Source organism: Cyanistes caeruleus, chromosome 3, assembly GCF_971803275.1.
Source record: "Cyanistes caeruleus chromosome 3, bCyaCae1.hap1.1, whole genome shotgun sequence".
NCBI lineage: Eukaryota > Metazoa > Chordata > Aves > Passeriformes > Paridae > Cyanistes > Cyanistes caeruleus.
The window spans coordinates 115,130,063-115,149,940 of record NC_141703.1 but is presented as its reverse complement, the minus strand read 5'-3'; the positions used below and the strand labels follow the sequence as shown (position 1 = coordinate 115,149,940).

The 19,878-nt window shown below is 37.7% G+C and overlaps 1 protein-coding gene across 1 annotated transcript in view; it reads right to left on the bottom strand.

The window, feature by feature from the left end:
* Positions 1–19,342, bottom strand: part of LOC147654486 (receptor expression-enhancing protein 3-like) — a 53,333-nt gene extending 33,991 nt beyond the window's left edge. The window contains exon 1 of the mRNA XM_086883776.1: positions 19,317–19,342. The gene's annotated coding sequence lies outside the window, so the exon portion shown is untranslated. The remainder of the gene's footprint in view (positions 1–19,316) is intronic.
* Between the last annotated feature and the right edge of the window lie 536 nt (positions 19,343–19,878).

Sequence of the window (19,878 nt, the reverse complement as noted above, 5' to 3'; positions counted from 1 at the left end):
TCTCTCAAAATTCACTGAATTTCCTCAATATCCCACCAAATTCCAGAACCATCTCACAAAATCTCAACAAATTTCCACTAAATTCAAGAAAACGCTCACAAAGTTCTTGAAAGCCCCTCAAAATTCCAGAAAAATGCCACAAAATTCCCTACATCTTCTCAAAACATTACAAAATTCTACAGACATCTCACAAAATCTCCACACATTTCCAAAAAATTCAAGAAAATTCCCTCCAAATTCTTCAAGTCTGCTCCAAATCCCACAAAATTCAAGAGAAATCCTCAAAATTCCACGAAAATCCAACAAAATTCCCTACATCTTCTCAAAATCCAAACAAATTCCTGCAACATCTCACAAAATCTCCACCAATTTCCACAACATTTAGGAAAAATCCCTCCAACTTCTTCAAGTCTCCTCCAAATCCCACAAAATTCCAGAGAATTCCTCAAAATTCCACAAAAATCACACAAAATTCCTGCAACATCTCACAAAATCTCCGGAAATTTCCACAAAATTCAAGAAGACTCTCACAAAATACTTGAAAGCTGCTGAAAATTCCACGAAAATCCCACAAAAATCCCTAAATCTTCTCAAAACCCAACCACATTCCTGCAGCATCTCACAAAATCTCCACCAATATCCAAAAAGTTCAAGAAAATTCCCTCCAAATTCTTCAAGTCTCCTCCAAATCCCACAAAATTCAAGACAAATCCTCAAAATCCCACAAAAATCCCACCAAATTCCAGAACCATCTCACAAAATCTCAACTAATTTCCACTAAATTCAAGAAAACGCTCACAAAGTTCTTGAAAGCCCCTCAAAATTCCAGAAAAAATGCCACAAAATTCCCTACATCTTCTCAAAACCCAAACAAACTCCTGCAACATCTCACAAAATCTCCAACAATTTCCAAACAATTCAAGAAAAATCCCTCCAAATTCTTCAAGTCTCGTACAAATCCCAGAAAAATCCCACAAAATTCCAGAAACATCCAGCAAAATATCCCCAATATCACCAAACATTCTGGAAAAGCCCCTCAAAATTACAGAAAAATGCCACAAAATTCCCTAAATCTGCTCAAAACATTACAAAATTCCACAGACATCTCAAAAAATCTCCACCAATTTCCAAACAATTCAAGAAAAATCCCGCAAAATTCTTCAAGTCTCCTCCAAATCCCAAAAAATTCAAGAGAAATCCTCAAAATTCCACAAAAATCCCATAAAATTCCTTCCATCTTCTCAGAACCCAAACAAATTCCTGCAACATCTCACAAAATCTCCACCAATTTCCAAAAAATTCAAGAAAAATCCCGCAAAATTCTTCAAGTCTCCTCCAAATACCACAAACATCCCACAAACATCCCACAAACATCCCACAAACATCCCACAAACATCCCACAAAATTCAAGAGAAATCCCATAAAATTCAAAAGAAATCGCACAAAATCCTGTACAAGCCCCACACAATTCCCTAAATCTTCTCAAAACCCAACCACATTCCTGCAACATCCCACAAAATCTCCCACAATTTCCACAAAATTCAAGAAAAATCTCTCAAAATTCACTGAATTTCCTCAATATCCCACCAAATTCCAGAACCATCTCACAAAATCTCAACAAATTTCCACTAAATTCAAGAAAACGCTCACAAAGTTCTTGAAAGCCCCACAAAATTCCAGAAAAATGCCACAAAATTCCCTACATCTTCTCAAAACATTACAAAATTCTACAGACATCTCACAAAATCTCCACACATTTCCAAAAAATTCAAGAAAATTGCCTCCAAATTCTCCAAGTCTGCTCCAAATCCCACAAAATTCAAGAGAAATCCTCAAAATTCCACGAAAATCCAACAAAATTCCCTACATCTTCTCAAAATCCAAACAAATTCCTGCAACATCTCACAAAATCTCCACCAATTTCCACAACATTTAGGAAAAATCCCTCCAACTTCTTCAAGTCTCCTCCAAATCCCACAAAATTCAAGAGAATTCCTCAAAATTCCACAAAAATCACACCAAATTCCTGCAACATCTCACAAAATCTCCGGAAATTTCCACAAAATTCAAGAAGACTCTCACAAAATACTTGAAAGCTGCTGAAAATTCCACGAAAATCCCACAAAAATCCCTAAATCTTCTCAAAACCCAACCACATTCCTGCAGCATCTCACAAAATCTCCACCAATATCCAAAAAGTTCAAGAAAATTCCCTCCAAATTCTTCAAGTCTCCTCCAAATCCCACAAAATTCAAGACAAATCCTCAAAATCCCACAAAAATCCCACCAAATTCCAGAACCATCTCACAAAATCTCAACTAATTTCCACTAAATTCAAGAAAACGCTCACAAAGTTCTTGAAAGCCCCTCAAAATTCCAGAAAAATGCCACAAAATTCCCTACATCTTCTCAAAACCCAAACAAACTCCTGCAACATCTCACAAAATCTCCAACAATTTCCAAACAATTCAAGAAAAATCCCTCCAAATTATTCAAGTCTCGTACAAATCCCAGAAAAATCCCACAAAATTCCAGAAACATCCCGCAAAATATCCTCAATATCACCAAACATTCTGGAAAAGCCCCTCAAAATTACAGAAAAATGCCACAAAATTCCCTAAATCTGCTCAAAACATTACAAAATTCCACAGACATCTCAAAAAATCTCCACCAATTTCCAAACAATTCAAGAAAAATCCCGCAAAATTCTTCAAGTCTCCTCCAAATCCCACAAAATTCAAGAGAAATCCTCAAAATTCCACAAAAATCCCATAAAATTCCTTCCATCTTCTCAGAACCCAAACAAATTCCTGCAACATCTCACAAAATCTCCACCAATTTCCAAACAATTCAAGAAAAATCCCGCAAAATACTTCAAGTCTCCTCCAAATACCACAAACATCCCACAAACATCCCACAAACATCCCACAAACATCCCACAAACATCCCACAAAATTCAAGAGAAATCCCATAAAATTCAAAAGAAATCGCACAAAATCCTGTACAAGCCCCACACAATTCCCTAAATCTTCTCAAAACCCAACCACATTCCTGCAACATCCCACAAAATCTCTGGAAATTTCCACAAAATTCAAGAAAAATCTCTCAAAATTCACTGAATTTCCTCAATATCCCACCAAATTCCAGAACCATCTCACAAAATCTCAACAAATTTCCACTAAATTCAAGACAACGCTCACAAAGTTCTTGAAAGCCCCTCAAAATTCCAGAAAAATGCCACAAAATTCAGTACATCTTCTCAAAACATTACAAAATTCTACAGACATCTCACAAAATCTCCACCAATATCCAAAAAGTTCAAGAAAATTCCCTCCAAATTCTTCAAGTCTCCTCCAAATCCCACAAAATTCAAGAGAAATCCTCAAAATTCCACAAAATCCAACAAAATTCCTTCCATCTTCTCAAAACCCAACCAAATTCCTGCAACATCTCACAAAATCTCCACCAATTTCCAAACATTTCAAGAAAAATCCCGCAAAATTCTTCAAGTCTCCTCCAAATACCACAAACATCCTACAAACATCTCACAAACATCCCACAAACATCCCATAAAATTCAATAGAAATCCCACAAAATTCAAGAGAAATCCCACCAAATTCTGTACAAGCCCCACACAATTCCCTAAATCTTCTCAGAACCCAACCACATTCCTGCAGCATCCCACAAAATCTCCAACAATTTCCACAAAATTCAAGAAAAATCCCTCCAAATTCACTGAATTTCCTCAATATCCCACCAAATTCCAGAACCATCTCACAAAATCTCAACAAATTTCCACAAAATCTAAGAAAATTCCCTCCAAATTCTTCAAGTCTCCTCCAAATCCCACAAAATTCAAGAGAAATCCTCAAAATTCCACAAAAATCCTACAAAATTCCTTCCATCTTCTCAAAACCCAAACAAACTCCTGCAACATCTCACAAAATCTCCACCAATTTCCACAACATTTAGGAAAAATCCCTCCAACTTCTTCAAGTCTCCTCCATATCCCACAAAATTCAAGAGAAATCCTCAAAATCCCACAAAAATCCCACCAAATTCCTGCAACATCTCACAAAATCTCTGGAAATTTCCACAAAATTCAAGAAGACTCTCACAAAATACTTGAAAGCTGCTGAAAATTCCACGAAAATCCCACAAAAATCTCTAAATCTTCTCAAAACCCAACCACATTCCTGCAGCATCTCACAAAATCTCCACCAATATCCAAAAAATTCAAGAAAATTCCCTCCAAATTCTTCAAGTCTCCTCCAAATCCCACAAAATTCAAGACAAATCCTCCAAATCCCACAAAAATCCCACCAAATTCCAGAACCATCTCACAAAATCTCAACAAATTGCCACTAAATTCAAGAAAACTCTCACAAAGTTCTTGAAAGCCCCTCAAAATTCCAGAAAAATGCCACAAAATTCCCTACATCTTCTCAAAACCAACCACATTCCTGCAACATCCCTCAAAATCTCCACCAATATCCAAAAAATTCAAGAAAAATCCCTCCAAATTCTTCAAGTCTCGTACAAATCCCAGAAAAATCCCACAAAATTCCAGAAACATCCCGCAAAATATCCTCAATATCACCAAACATTCTGGAAAAGCCCCTCAAAATTACAGAAAAATGCCACAAAATTCCCTAAATCTGCTCAAAACATTACAAAATTCCACAGACATCTCACAAAATCTCCACCAATTTCCAAACAATTCAAGAAAAATCCCGCAAAATTCTTCAAGTCTCCTCCAAATCCCACGAAATTCAAGAGAAATCCTCAAAATTCCACAAAAATCCCATAAAATTCCTTCCATCTTCTCAGAACCCAAACAAATTCCTGCAACATCTCACAAAATCTCCACCAATTTCCAAACAATTCAAGAAAAATCCCGCAAAATTCTTCAAGTCTCCTCCAAATACCACAAACATCCCACAAACATCCCACAAACATCCCACAAACATCCCACAAAATTCAAGAGAAATCCCATAAAATTCAAAAGAAATCGCACAAAATCCTGTACAAGCCCCACACAATTCCCTAAATCTTCTCAAAACCCAACCACATTCCTGCAACATCCCACAAAATCTCCCACAATTTCCACAAAATTCAAGAAAAATCTCTCAAAATTCACTGAATTTCCTCAATATCCCACCAAATTCCAGAACCATCTCACAAAATCTCAACAAATTTCCACTAAATTCAAGACAACGCTCACAAAGTTCTTGAAAGCCCCTCAAAATTCCAGAAAAATGCCACAAAATTCCCTACATCTTCTCAAAACATTACAAAATTCTACAGACATCTCACAAAATCTCCACCAATATCCAAAAAGTTCAAGAAAATTCCCTCCAAATTCTTCAAGTCTCCTCCAAATCGCACAAAATTCAAGAGAAATCCTCAAAATCCCACAAAAATCCCACCAAATTCCAGAACCATCTCACAAAATCTCAACAAATTTCCACTAAATTCAAGAAAACGCTCACAAAGTTCTTGAAAGCCCCTCAAAATTCCAGAAAAATGCCACAAAATTCCCTACATCTTCTCAAAACCCAAACAAACTCCTGCAACATCTCACAAAATCTCCAACAATTTCCAAACAATTCAAGAAAAATCCCGCAAAATTCTTCAAGTCTCGTACAAATCCCAGAAAAATCCCACAAAATTCCAGAAACATCCCACCAAATCACCTCAATATCACCAAACATTCTGGAAAAGCCTCACAAAATTGCAGAAAAATGCCACAAAATTCCATAAATCTTCTCAAAACCCTACCAAATTCCTGCAACATCCCACAAAATCTCCAACAATTTCCACAAAATTCAAGAAAAATCCCTCCAAATTCACTGAATTTCCTCAATATCCCACCAAATTCCAGAACCATCTCACAAAATCTCAATCAAATTTCCACAAAATCTAAGAAAATTCCCTCCAAATTCTTCAAGTCTCCTCCAAATCCCACAAAATTCAAGAGAAATCCTCAAAATTCCACAAAAATCCAACAAAATTCCTTCCATCTTCTCAGAACCCAAACAAACTCCTGCAACATCTCACAAAATCTCCACCAATTTCCAAACAATTCAAGAAAAATCCCGCAAAATTCTTCAAGTCTCCTCCAAATACCACAAACTTCCCACAAACATCCCACAAACATCCCACAAAATTCAAGAGAAATCCCACAAAATTCAAAAGAAATCGCACAAAATCCTGTACAAGCCCCACACAATTCCCTAAATCTTCTCAAAACCCAACCACATTCCTGCAACATCCCACAAAATCTCTGGAAATTTCCACAAAATTCAAGAAGACTCTCACAAAATACTTGAAAGCTGCTGAAAATTCCACGAAAATCCCACAAAAATCTCTAAATCTTCTCAAAACCCAACCACATTCCTGCAGCATCTCACAAAATCTCCACCAATATCCAAAAAATTCAAGAAAAATCCCGCAAAATTCTTCAAGTCTCGTACAAATCCCAGAAAAATCCCACAAAATTCCAGAAACATCCCGCAAAATATCCTCAATATCACCAAACATTCTGGAAAAGCCCCTCAAAATTACAGAAAAATGCCACAAAATTCCCTAAATCTGCTCAAAACATTACAAAATTCCACAGACATCTCACAAAATCTCCACCAATTTCCAAACAATTCAAGAAAAATCCCGCAAAATTCTTCAAGTCTCCTCCAAATCCCACGAAATTCAAGAGAAATCCTCAAAATTCCACAAAAATCCCATAAAATTCCTTCCATCTTCTCAGAACCCAAACAAATTCCTGCAACATCTCACAAAATCTCCACCAATTTCCAAACAATTCAAGAAAAATCCCGCAAAATTCTTCAAGTCTCCTCCAAATACCACAAACATCCCACAAACATCCCACAAACATCCCACAAACATCCCACAAAATTCAAGAGAAATCCCATAAAATTCAAAAGAAATCGCACAAAATCCTGTACAAGCCCCACACAATTCCCTAAATCTTCTCAAAACCCAACCACATTCCTGCAACATCCCACAAAATCTCCCACAATTTCCACAAAATTCAAGAAAAATCTCTCAAAATTCACTGAATTTCCTCAATATCCCACCAAATTCCAGAACCATCTCACAAAATCTCAACAAATTTCCACTAAATTCAAGACAACGCTCACAAAGTTCTTGAAAGCCCCTCAAAATTCCAGAAAAATGCCACAAAATTCCCTACATCTTCTCAAAACATTACAAAATTCTACAGACATCTCACAAAATCTCCACCAATATCCAAAAAGTTCAAGAAAATTCCCTCCAAATTCTTCAAGTCTCCTCCAAATCGCACAAAATTCAAGAGAAATCCTCAAAATCCCACAAAAATCCCACCAAATTCCAGAACCATCTCACAAAATCTCAACAAATTTCCACTAAATTCAAGAAAACGCTCACAAAGTTCTTGAAAGCCCCTCAAAATTCCAGAAAAATGCCACAAAATTCCCTACATCTTCTCAAAACCCAAACAAACTCCTGCAACATCTCACAAAATCTCCAACAATTTCCAAACAATTCAAGAAAAATCCCGCAAAATTCTTCAAGTCTCGTACAAATCCCAGAAAAATCCCACAAAATTCCAGAAACATCCCACCAAATCACTTCAATATCACCAAACATTCTGGAAAAGCCTCACAAAATTGCAGAAAAATGCCACAAAATTCCATAAATCTTCTCAAAACCCTACCAAATTCCTGCAACATCCCACAAAATCTCCAACAATTTCCACAAAATTCAAGAAAAATCCCTCAAAATTCACTGAATTTCCTCAATATCCCACCAAATTCCAGAACCATCTCACAAAATCTCAATCAAATTTCCACAAAATCTAAGAAAATTCCCTCCAAATTCTTCAAGTCTCCTCCAAATCCCACAAAATTCAAGAGAAATCCTCAAAATTCCACAAAAATCCAACAAAATTCCTTCCATCTTCTCAAAACCCAAACAAACTCCTGCAACATCTCACAAAATCTCCACCAATTTCCAAACAATTCAAGAAAAATCCCGCAAAATTCTTCAAGTCTCCTCCAAATACCACAAACTTCCCACAAACATCCCACAAACATCCCACAAAATTCAAGAGAAATCCCACAAAATTCAAAAGAAATCGCACAAAATCCTGTACAAGCCCCACACAATTCCCTAAATCTTCTCAAAACCCAACCACATTCCTGCAACATCCCACAAAATCTCTGGAAATTTCCACAAAATTCAAGAAGACTCTCACAAAATACTTGAAAGCTGCTGAAAATTCCACGAAAATCCCACAAAAATCCCTAAATCTTCTCAAATCCCAACCACATTCCTGCAGCATCTCACAAAATCTCCACCAATATCCAAAAAATTCAAGAAAATTCCCTCCAAATTCTTCAAGTCTCCTCCAAATCCCACAAAATTCAAGACAAATCCTCCAAATCCCACAAAAATCCCACCAAATTCCAGAACCATCTCACAAAATCTCAACAAATTGCCACTGAATTCAAGAAAACTCTCACAAAGTTCTTGAAAGCCCCTCAAAATTCCAGAAAAATGCCACAAAATTCCCTACATCTTCTCAAAACCCAACCACATTCCTGCAACATCCCACAAAATCTCCAACAAATTCCACAAAATTCAAGAAAAATCCCGCAAAATTCTTCAAGTCTCGTACAAATCCCAGAAAAATCCCACAAAATTCCAGAAACATCCCACCAAATCACTTCAATATCACCAAACATTCTGGAAAAGCCTCACAAAATTGCAGAAAAATGCCACAAAATTCCATAAATCTTCTCAAAACCCTACCAAATTCCTGCAACATCCCACAAAATCTCCAACAATTTCCACAAAATTCAAGAAAAATCCCTCAAAATTCACTGAATTTCCTCAATATCCCACCAAATTCCAGAACCATCTCACAAAATCTCAATCAAATTTCCACAAAATCTAAGAAAATTCCCTCCAAATTCTTCAAGTCTCCTCCAAATCCCACAAAATTCAAGAGAAATCCTCAAAATTCCACAAAAATCCAACAAAATTCCTTCCATCTTCTCAAAACCCAAACAAACTCCTGCAACATCTCACAAAATCTCCACCAATTTCCAAACAATTCAAGAAAAATCCCGCAAAATTCTTCAAGTCTCCTCCAAATACCACAAACTTCCCACAAACATCCCACAAACATCCCACAAAATTCAAGAGAAATCCCACAAAATTCAAAAGAAATCGCACAAAATCCTGTACAAGCCCCACACAATTCCCTAAATCTTCTCAAAACCCAACCACATTCCTGCAACATCCCACAAAATCTCTGGAAATTTCCACAAAATTCAAGAAGACTCTCACAAAATACTTGAAAGCTGCTGAAAATTCCACGAAAATCCCACAAAAATCCCTAAATCTTCTCAAATCCCAACCACATTCCTGCAGCATCTCACAAAATCTCCACCAATATCCAAAAAATTCAAGAAAATTCCCTCCAAATTCTTCAAGTCTCCTCCAAATCCCACAAAATTCAAGACAAATCCTCCAAATCCCACAAAAATCCCACCAAATTCCAGAACCATCTCACAAAATCTCAACAAATTGCCACTGAATTCAAGAAAACTCTCACAAAGTTCTTGAAAGCCCCTCAAAATTCCAGAAAAATGCCACAAAATTCCCTACATCTTCTCAAAACCCAACCACATTCCTGCAACATCCCACAAAATCTCCAACAAATTCCACAAAATTCAAGAAAAATCCCGCAAAATTCTTCAAGTCTCCTCCAAATACCACAAACATCCCACAAACATCCCACAAACATCCCACCAAATCACCTCAATATCACCAAAGATTCTGGAAAAGCCTCACAAAATTGCAGAAAAATGCCACAAAATTCCCTAAACCTTCTCAAAACCCTACCAAATTCCTGCAACATCCCACAAAATCTCCAACAATTTCCACAAAATTCAAGAAAAATCCCTCCAAATTCACTGAATTTCCTCAATATCCCACCAAATTCCAGAACCATCTCACAAAATCTCAACAAATTTCCACAAAATCTAAGAAAATTCCCTCCAAATTCTTCAAGTCTCCTCCAAATCCCACAAAATTCAAGAGAAATCCTCAAAATTCCACAAAAATCCAACAAAATTCCTTCCATCTTCTCAAAACCCAACCAAATTCCTGCAACATCTCACAAAATCTCCACCAATATCCAAACATTTCAAGAAAAATCCCGTAAAATTCTTCAAGTCTCCTCCAAATACCACAAACATCCTACAAACATCTCACAAACATCCCACAAACATCCCATAAAATTCAATAGAAATCCCACAAAATTCAAGAGAAATCCCACCATATTCTGTACAAGCTCCACACAATTCCCTAAATCTTCTCAGAACCCAACCACATTCCTGCAGCATCCCACAAAATCTCCAACAATTTCCACAAAATTCAAGAAAAATCCCTCAAAATTCACTGAATTTCCTCAATATCCCACCAAATTCCAGAACCATCTCACAAAACCTCAATCAAATTTCCACAAAATCTAAGAAAATTCCCTCCAAATTCTTCAAGTCTCCTCCAAATCCCACAAAATTCAAGAGAAATCCTCAAAATTCCACAAAAATCCTACAAAATTCCTTCCATCTTCTCAAAACCCAAACAAACTCCTGCAACATCTCACAAAATCTCCACCAATTTCCACAACATTTAGGAAAAATCCCTCCAACTTCTTCAAGTCTCCTCCAAATCCCACAAAATTCAAAAGAAATCCTCAAAATTCCACAAAAATCCCACCAAATTCCTGCAACATCTCACAAAATCTCCGGAAATTTACACAAAATTCAAGAAGACTCTCACAAAATACTTGAAAGCTGCTGAAAATTCCACGAAAATCCCACAAAAATCTCTAAATCTTCTCAAAACCCAACCACATTCCTGCAGCATCTCACAAAATCTCCACCAATATCCAAAAAATTCAAGAAAATTCCCTCCAAATTCTTCAAGTCTCCTCCAAATCCCACAAAATTCAAGACAAATCCTCCAAATCCCACAAAAATCCCACCAAATTCCAGAACCATCTCACAAAATCTCAACAAATTGCCACTAAATTCAAGAAAACTCTCACAAAGTTCTTGAAAGCCCCTCAAAATTCCAGAAAAATGCCACAAAATTCCCTACATCTTCTCAAAACCCAACCAAATTCCTGCAACATCCCACAAAATCTCCACCAATATCCAAAAAATTCAAGAAAAATCACTCCAAATTCTTCAAGTCTCGTACAAATCCCAGAAAAATCCCACAAAATTCCAGAAACATCCCACAAAATCTCCTCAATATCACCAAACATTCTGGAAAAGCCCCTCAAAATTACAGAAAAATGCCACAAAATTCCCTAAATCTGCTCAAAACATTACAAAATTCCACAGACATCTCACAAAATCTCCACCAATTTCCACAAAATTCAAGAAAAATCCCGCAAAATTCTTCAAGTCTCCTCCAAATCCCACAAAATTCAAGAGAAATCCTCAAAATTCCACAAAAATCCAACAAAATTCCTTCCATCTTCTCAGAACCCAAACAAATTCCTGCAACATCTCACAAAATCTCCACCAATTTCCAAACAATTCAAGAAAAATCCCGCAAAATTCTTCAAGTCTCCTCCAAATACCACAAACATCCCACAAACATCCCACAAACATCCCACAAACATCCCACAAAATTCAAGAGAAATCCCATAAAATTCAAAAGAAATCGCACAAAATCCTGTACAAGCCCCACACAATTCCCTAAATCTTCTCAAAACCCAACCGCATTCCTGCAGCATCCCACAAAATCTCCAACAATTTCCACAAAATTCAAGAAAAATCTCTCAAAATTCACTGAATTTCCTCAATATCCCACCAAATTCCAGAACCATCTCACAAAATCTCAACAAATTTCCACTAAATTCAAGACAACGCTCACAAAGTTCTTGAAAGCCCCTCAAAATTCCAGAAAAATGCCACAAAATTTCCTACATCTTCTCAAAACATTACAAAATTCCACAGACATCTCACAAAATCTCCACCAATATCCAAAAAGTTCAAGAAAATTCCCTCCAAATTCTTCAAGTCTCCTCCAAATCGCACGAAATTCAAGAGAAATCCTCAAAATCCCACAAAAATCCCACCAAATTCCAGAACCATCTCACAAAATCTCAACAAATTTCCACTAAATTCAAGAAAACGCTCACAAAGTTCTTGAAAGCCCCTCAAAATTCCAGAAAAATGCCACAAAATTCCCTACATCTTCTCAAAACCCAAACAAACTCCTGCAACATCTCACAAAATCTCCAACAATTTCCAAACAATTCAAGAAAAATCCCGCAAAATTCTTCAAGTCTCGTACAAATCCCAGAAAAATCCCACAAAATTCCAGAAACATCCCACCAAATCACCTCAATATCACCAAACATTCTGGAAAAGCCTCACAAAATTGCAGAAAAATGCCACAAAATTCCATAAATCTTCTCAAAACCCTACCAAATTCCTGCAACATCCCACAAAATCTCCAACAATTTCCACAAAATTCAAGAAAAATCCCTCAAAATTCACTGAATTTCCTCAATATCCCACCAAATTCCAGAACCATCTCACAAAATCTCAATCAAATTTCCACAAAATCTAAGAAAATTCCCTCCAAATTCTTCAAGTCTCCTCCAAATCCCACAAAATTCAAGAGAAATCCTCAAAATTCCACAAAAATCCAACAAAATTCCTTCCATCTTCTCAGAACCCAAACAAACTCCTGCAACATCTCACAAAATCTCCACCAATTTCCAAACAATTCAAGAAAAATCCCGCAAAATTCTTCAAGTCTCCTCCAAATACCACAAACTTCCCACAAACATCCCACAAACATCCCACAAAATTCAAGAGAAATCCCACAAAATTCAAAAGAAATCGCACAAAATCCTGTACAAGCCCCACACAATTCCCTAAATCTTCTCAAAACCCAACCACATTCCTGCAACATCTCACAAAATCTCCACCAATATCCAAAAAATTCAAGAAAATTCCCTCCAAATTCTTCAAGTCTCCTCCAAATCCCACAAAATTCAAGAGAAATCCTCAAAATCCCACAAAAATCCCACCAAATTCCAGAACCATCTCACAAAATCTCAACAAATTGCCACTGAATTCAAGAAAACTCTCACAAAGTTCTTGAAAGCCCCTCAAAATTCCAGAAAAATGCCACAAAATTCCCTACATCTTCTCAAAACCCAACCACATTCCTGCAACATCCCACAAAATCTCCAACAAATTCCACAAAATTCAAGAAAAATCCCTCCAAATTCTTCAAGTCTCCTCCAAATACCACAAACATCCCACAAACATCCCACAAACATCCCACCAAATCACCTCAATATCACCAAACATTCTGGAAAAGCCTCACAAAATTGCAGAAAAATGCCACAAAATTCCCTAAACCTTCTCAAAACCCTACCAAATTCCTGCAACATCCCACAAAATCTCCAACAATTTCCACAAAATTCAAGAAAAATCCCTCCAAATTCACTGAATTTCCTCAATATCCCACCAAATTCCAGAACCATCTCACAAAATCTCAACAAATTTCCACAAAATCTAAGAAAATTCCCTCCAAATTCTTCAAGTCTCCTCCAAATCCCACAAAATTCAAGAGAAATCCTCAAAATTCCACAAAAATCCAACAAAATTCCTTCCATCTTCTCAAAACCCAACCAAATTCCTGCAACATCTCACAAAATCTCCACCAATTTCCAAACATTTCAAGAAAAATCCCGTAAAATTCTTCAAGTCTCCTCCAAATACCACAAACATCCTACAAACATCCCACAAACATCCCACAAACATCCCACAAAATTCAAGAGAAATCCCACAAAATTCAAAGGAAATCGCACAAAATCCTGTACAAGCCCCACACAATTCCCTAAATCTTCTCAAAACCCAACCACATTCCTGCAACATCCCACAAAATCTCTGGAAATTTCCACAAAATTCAAGAAGACTCTCACAAAATACTTGAAAGCTGCTGAAAATTCCACGAAAATCCCACAAAAATCCCTAAATCTTCTCAAAACCCAACCACATTCCTGCAGCATCTCACAAAATCTCCACCAATATCCAAAAAATTCAAGAAAATTCCCTCCAAATTCTTCAAGTCTCCTCCAAATCCCACAAAATTCGAGACAAATCCTCAAAATCCCACAAAAATCCCACCAAATTCCAGAACCATCTCACAAAATCTCAACAAATTTCCACTAAATTCAAGAAAACGCTCACAAAGTTCTTGAAAGCCCCTCAAAATTCCAGAAAAATGCCACAAAATTCCCTACATCTTCTCAAAACCCAACCACATTCCTGCAACATCTCACAAAATCTCCACCAATAGCCAAAAAATTCAAGAAAAATCCCTCCAAATTCTTCAAGTCTCGTACAAATCCCAGAAAAATCCCACCAAATTCCAGAAACATCCCGCAAAATCTCCTCAATATCACAAAACATTCTGGAAAAGCCCCTCAAAATTACAGAAAAATGCCACAAAATTCCCTAAATCTGCTCAAAACATTACAAAATTCCACAGACATCTCACAAAATCTCCACCAATTTCCACAAAATTCAAGAAAAATCCCGCAAAATTCTTCAAGTCTCCTCCAAATCCCACAAAATTCAAGAGAAATCCTCAAAATTCCACAAAAATCCAACAAAATTCCTTCCATCTTCTCAGAACCCAAACAAATTCCTGCAACATCTCACAAAATCTCCACCAATTTCCAAACAATTCAAGAAAAATCCCGCAAAATTCTTCAAGTCTCCTCCAAATACCACAAACATCCCACAAACATCCCACAAAATTCAAGAGAAATCCCATAAAATTCAAAAGAAATCGCAAAAAATCCTGTACAAGCCCCACACAATTCCATAAATCTTCTCAAAACCCAACCACATTCCTGCAACATCCCACAAAATCTCCAACAATTTCCACAAAATTCAAGAAAAATCTCTCAAAATTCACTGAATTTCCTCAATATCCCACCAAATTCCAGAACCATCTCACAAAATATCAACAAATTTCCACTAAATTCAAGACAACGCTCACAAAGTTCTTGAAAGCCCCTCAAAATTCCAGAAAAATGCCACAAAATTCCCTACATCTTCTCAAAACATTACAAAATTCTACAGACATCTCACAAAATCGCCACACATTTCCACAAAATCTAAGAAAATTTCCACAAAATTCTTCAAGTCTGCTCCAAATCCCACAAAATTCAAGAGAAATCCTCAAAATTCCACGAAAATCCAACAAAATTCCCTACATCTTCTCAAAATCCAAAAAATTCCTGCAACATCTCAAAAAATCTCCACCAATTTCCATAACATTTAGGAAAAATCCCTCCAACTTCTTCAAGTCTCCTCCAAATCCCACAAAATTCAAGAGAAATCCTCAAAATTCCACAAAAATCCCACAAAATTCCTTCCATCTTCTCAGAACCCAAACAAACTCCTGCAACATCTCACAAAATCTCCACCAATTTCCAAACAATTCAAGAAAAATCCCGCAAAATTCTTCAAGTCTCCTCCAAATACCACAAACATCCCACAAACATCCCACAAACATCCCACAAAATTCAAAAGAAATCGCACAAAATCCTGTACAAGCCCCACACAATTCCCTAAATCTTCTCAAAACCCAACCACATTCCTGCAACATCCCACAAAATCTCTGGAAATTTCCACAAAATTCAAGAAGACTCTCACAAAATACTTGAAAGCTGCTGAAAATTCCACGAAAATCCCACAAAAATCCCTAAATCTTCTCAAAACCCAACCACATTCCTGCAGCATCTCACAAAATCTCCACCAATATCCAAAAAATTCAAGAAAATTCCCTCCAAATTCTTCAAGTCTCCTCCAAATCCCACAAAATTCAAGACAAATCCTCCAAATCCCACAAAAATCCCACCAAATTCCAGAACCATCTCACAAAATCTCAACAAATTTCCACAAAATCTACGAAAATTCCCGCAAAATTCTTCAAGTCTCCTCCAAATCCCACAAAATTCAAGAGAAATCCTCAAAATCCCACAAAAATCCAACAAAATTCCTTCCATCTTCTCAAAACCCAACCAAATTCCTGCAACATCTCATAAAATCTCCACCAATTTCCAAACATTTCAAGAAAAATCCCGTAAAATTCTTCAAGTCTCCTCCAAATACCACAAACATCCTACAAACATCCCACAAACATCCCACAAACATCCCATAAAATTCAATAGAAATCCCACAAAATTCAAGAGAAATCCCACCAAATTCTGTACAAGCCCCACACAATTCCCTAAATCTTCTCAAAACCCAACCACATTCCTGCAGCATCCCACAAAATCTCCAACAATTCCCACAAAATTCAAGAAAAATCCCTCCAAATTCACTGAATTTCCTCAATATCCCACCAAATTCCAGAACCATCTCACAAAATCTCAACAAATTTCCACAAAATCTAAGAAAATTCCCTCCAAATTCTTCAAGTCTCCTACAAATCCCACAAAATTCAAGAGAAATCCTCAAAATCCCACAAAAATCCAACAAAATTCCTTCCATCTTCTCAAAACCCAAACAAACTCCTGCAACATCTCACAAAATCTCCACCAATTTCCACAACATTTAGGAAAAATCCCTCCAACTTCTTCAAGTCTCCTCCAAATCCCACAAAATTCAAGAGAAATCCTCAAAATCCCACAAAAATCCCACCAAATTCCTGCAACATCTCACAAAATCTCCGGAAATTTCCACAAAATTCAAGAAGACTCTCACAAAATACTTGAAAGCTGCTGAAAATTCCACGAATATCCCACAAAAATTCCTAAATCTTCTCAAAACCCAACCGCATTCCTGCAGCATCTCACAAAATCTCCACCAATATCCAAAAAATTCAGGAAAATTCCCTCCAAATTCTTCAAGTTTCCTCCAAATCCCACAAAATTCAAGAGAAATCCTCAAAATCCCACAAAAATCCCACCAAATTCCAGAACCATCTCACAAAATCTCAATAAATTTCCACTAAATTCAAGAAAACGCTCACAAAGTTCTTGAAAGCCCCTCAAAATTCCAGAAAAATGCCACAAAATCCCCTACATCTTCTCAAAACCCAACCACATTCCTGCAGCATCTCACAAAATCTCCACCAATATCCAAAAAATTCAAGAAAAATCCCTCCAAATTCTTCAAGTCTCGTACAAATCCCAGAAAAATCCCACAAAATTCCAGAAACATCCCACAAAATCTACTCAATATCACCAAACATTCTGGAAAAGCCCCCAAAATTCCAGAAAAATGCCACAAAATTCCCTAAATCTGCTCAAAATATTACAAAATTCCACAGACATCTCACAAAATCTCCACCAATTTCCACAAAATTCAAGAAAAATCCCTCCAAATTCTTCAAGTCTCGTACAAATCCCATAAAAATCCCACAAAATTCCTGCAACATCCCACCAAATCACCTCAATATCACCAAACATTCTGGAAAAGCCTCACAAAATTGCAGAAAAATGCCACAAAATTCCCTAAACCTTCTCAAAACCCTACCAAATTCCTGCAACATCCCACAAAATCTCCAACAATTTCCACAAAATTCAAGAAAAATCCCTCCAAATTCACTGAATTTCCTCAATATCCCACCAAATTCCAGAACCATCTCACAAAATCTCAACAAATTTCCACAAAATCTAAGAAAATTCCCTCCAAATTCTTCAAGTCTCCTCCAAATCCCACAAAATTCAAGAGAAATCCTCAAAATCCCACAAAAATCCAACAAAATTCCTTCCATCTTCTCAGAACCCAAACAAATTCCTGCAACATCTCACAAAACCTCCACCAATTTCCAAACATTTCAAGAAAAATCCCGCAAAATTCTTCAAGTCTCCTCCAAATACCACAAACATCTCACAAACATCCCAAAAACATCCCATAAAATTCAATAGAAATCCCACAAAATTCAAGAGAAATCCCATAAAATTCTGTACAAGCCTCACACAATTCCCTAAATCTTCTCAGAACCCAACCACATTCCTGCAACATCCCACAAAATCTCCAAAAATTTCCACAAAATTCAAGAAAAATCTCTCAGAATTCACTGAATTTCCTCAATATCCCACCAAATTCCAGAACCATCTCACAAAATCTCAACAAATTTCCAAAAAATTCAAAAAAACTCTCACAAAGTTCTTGAAAGCCCCTCAAAATTCCAGAAAAATGCCACAAAATTCCCTACATCTTCTCAAAACATTACAAAATTCTACAGACATCTCACAAAATCTCCACACATTTCCACAAAATCTAAAAAAATTCCCGCAAAATTCTTCAAGTCTCCTCCAAATCCCACAAAATTCGAGAGAAATCCTCCAGATTCCACAAAAATCCAACAAAATTCCTTCCATCTTCTCAAAACCCAACCAAATTCCTGCAACATCTCACAAAATCTCCACCAATTTCCACATTTAGGAAAAATCCCTCAAACTTCTTCAATTCTCCTCCAAATCCCACAAAATTCAAGAGAAATCCTCAAAATTCAAGAAAAATCCCACAAAATTCCTGCAACATCTCACAAAATCTCCGGAAATTTCCACAAAATTCAAGAAGACTCTCACAAAATACTTGAAAGCTGCTGAAAATTCCACGAAAATCCCACAAAAATCCCTAAATCTTCTCAAAACCCAACCACATTCCTGCAGCATCTCACAAAATCTCCACCAATATCCAAAAAATTCAAGAAAATTCCCTCCAAATTCTTCAAGTCTCCTCCAAATCCCACAAAATTCAAGAGAAATCCTCAAAATCCCACAAAAATCCCACCAAATTCCAGAACCATCTCTCAAAATCTCACACTGCAATTGGCCATTTTCAACGGTGACACTCGGGGTGACCCGTAGGTCCCAAATACCCCCCAGGCCCCCCCTCAGGACCCCCAAACCCCTCCAAACCCGTCCAAATCCCCCCCAGGACCCCCAAATCCCCCTCAAAGCCCCCCAAATCCCCCCCAGGACTCCTCAAATCCCCCCATATCCCCCCAAAATCCCCTCAAACCCCCCCAATCCTCCCTCAAACCCCTCAAACCCCCTCCAGGACCCCTCCCGGTCCCCCAAATCCCCCCACACCCCCCAGGACCCCCTCAAATCCCCCCAAATCCCCCCAGGCCCCCCCAGACCCCCCCTGACCCCCCGTTTTCCCCGCAGCCCTTCCAGTCGGGCCGGGCCCGGGACGAGGCCCCCGAGCGGGCGAGGCCGAAGGAGCCACCCCCACCCTCCTCTCCCTCGTGGACTGGGCCTGGGGGGGGGGGGGTTCCGGCCTGCGGGGGGCCCTGAGGCTGCCCTCCTTCAAGGTGGGGGTCCGGGGGGGGTCCTGGGGGGATTTGGGAGTTCCTGGGGGAATTTGGGGGGTCCTGGAGGGGTCCTAGGGGAGATTTAGGGGGTTTAGGAGGGATTTCGGGGGATTTTGGGATGATTTTTGTGAATTTTGGTGGATTTTGGTGGATTTAGGGATGATTTTGATGGATTTTGGGGAGATTTTGGTGGATTTTGATGGAGTCTGGGATGATTTTTGGGGGGTTTGGTGGATTTTGGGGCATTTTGGGGTTATTTTGATGGATTTTGGGGCATTTTGGGGTGATCTTTGTGGATTTTGTTGGATTTCGGAATGATTTTGGTGGATTTTGGGATGATTTTGGTGGATTTTGGGACGATTTTTATGGATTTTGGGGTGAGTTTGGTATGTTTTTGGGTGGATTTTGGTGGATTTTGGGATGATTTTGGTGGATTTCGGAATGATTTTGGTGGATTTTGGGATGATTTTGGTGGATTTTGGG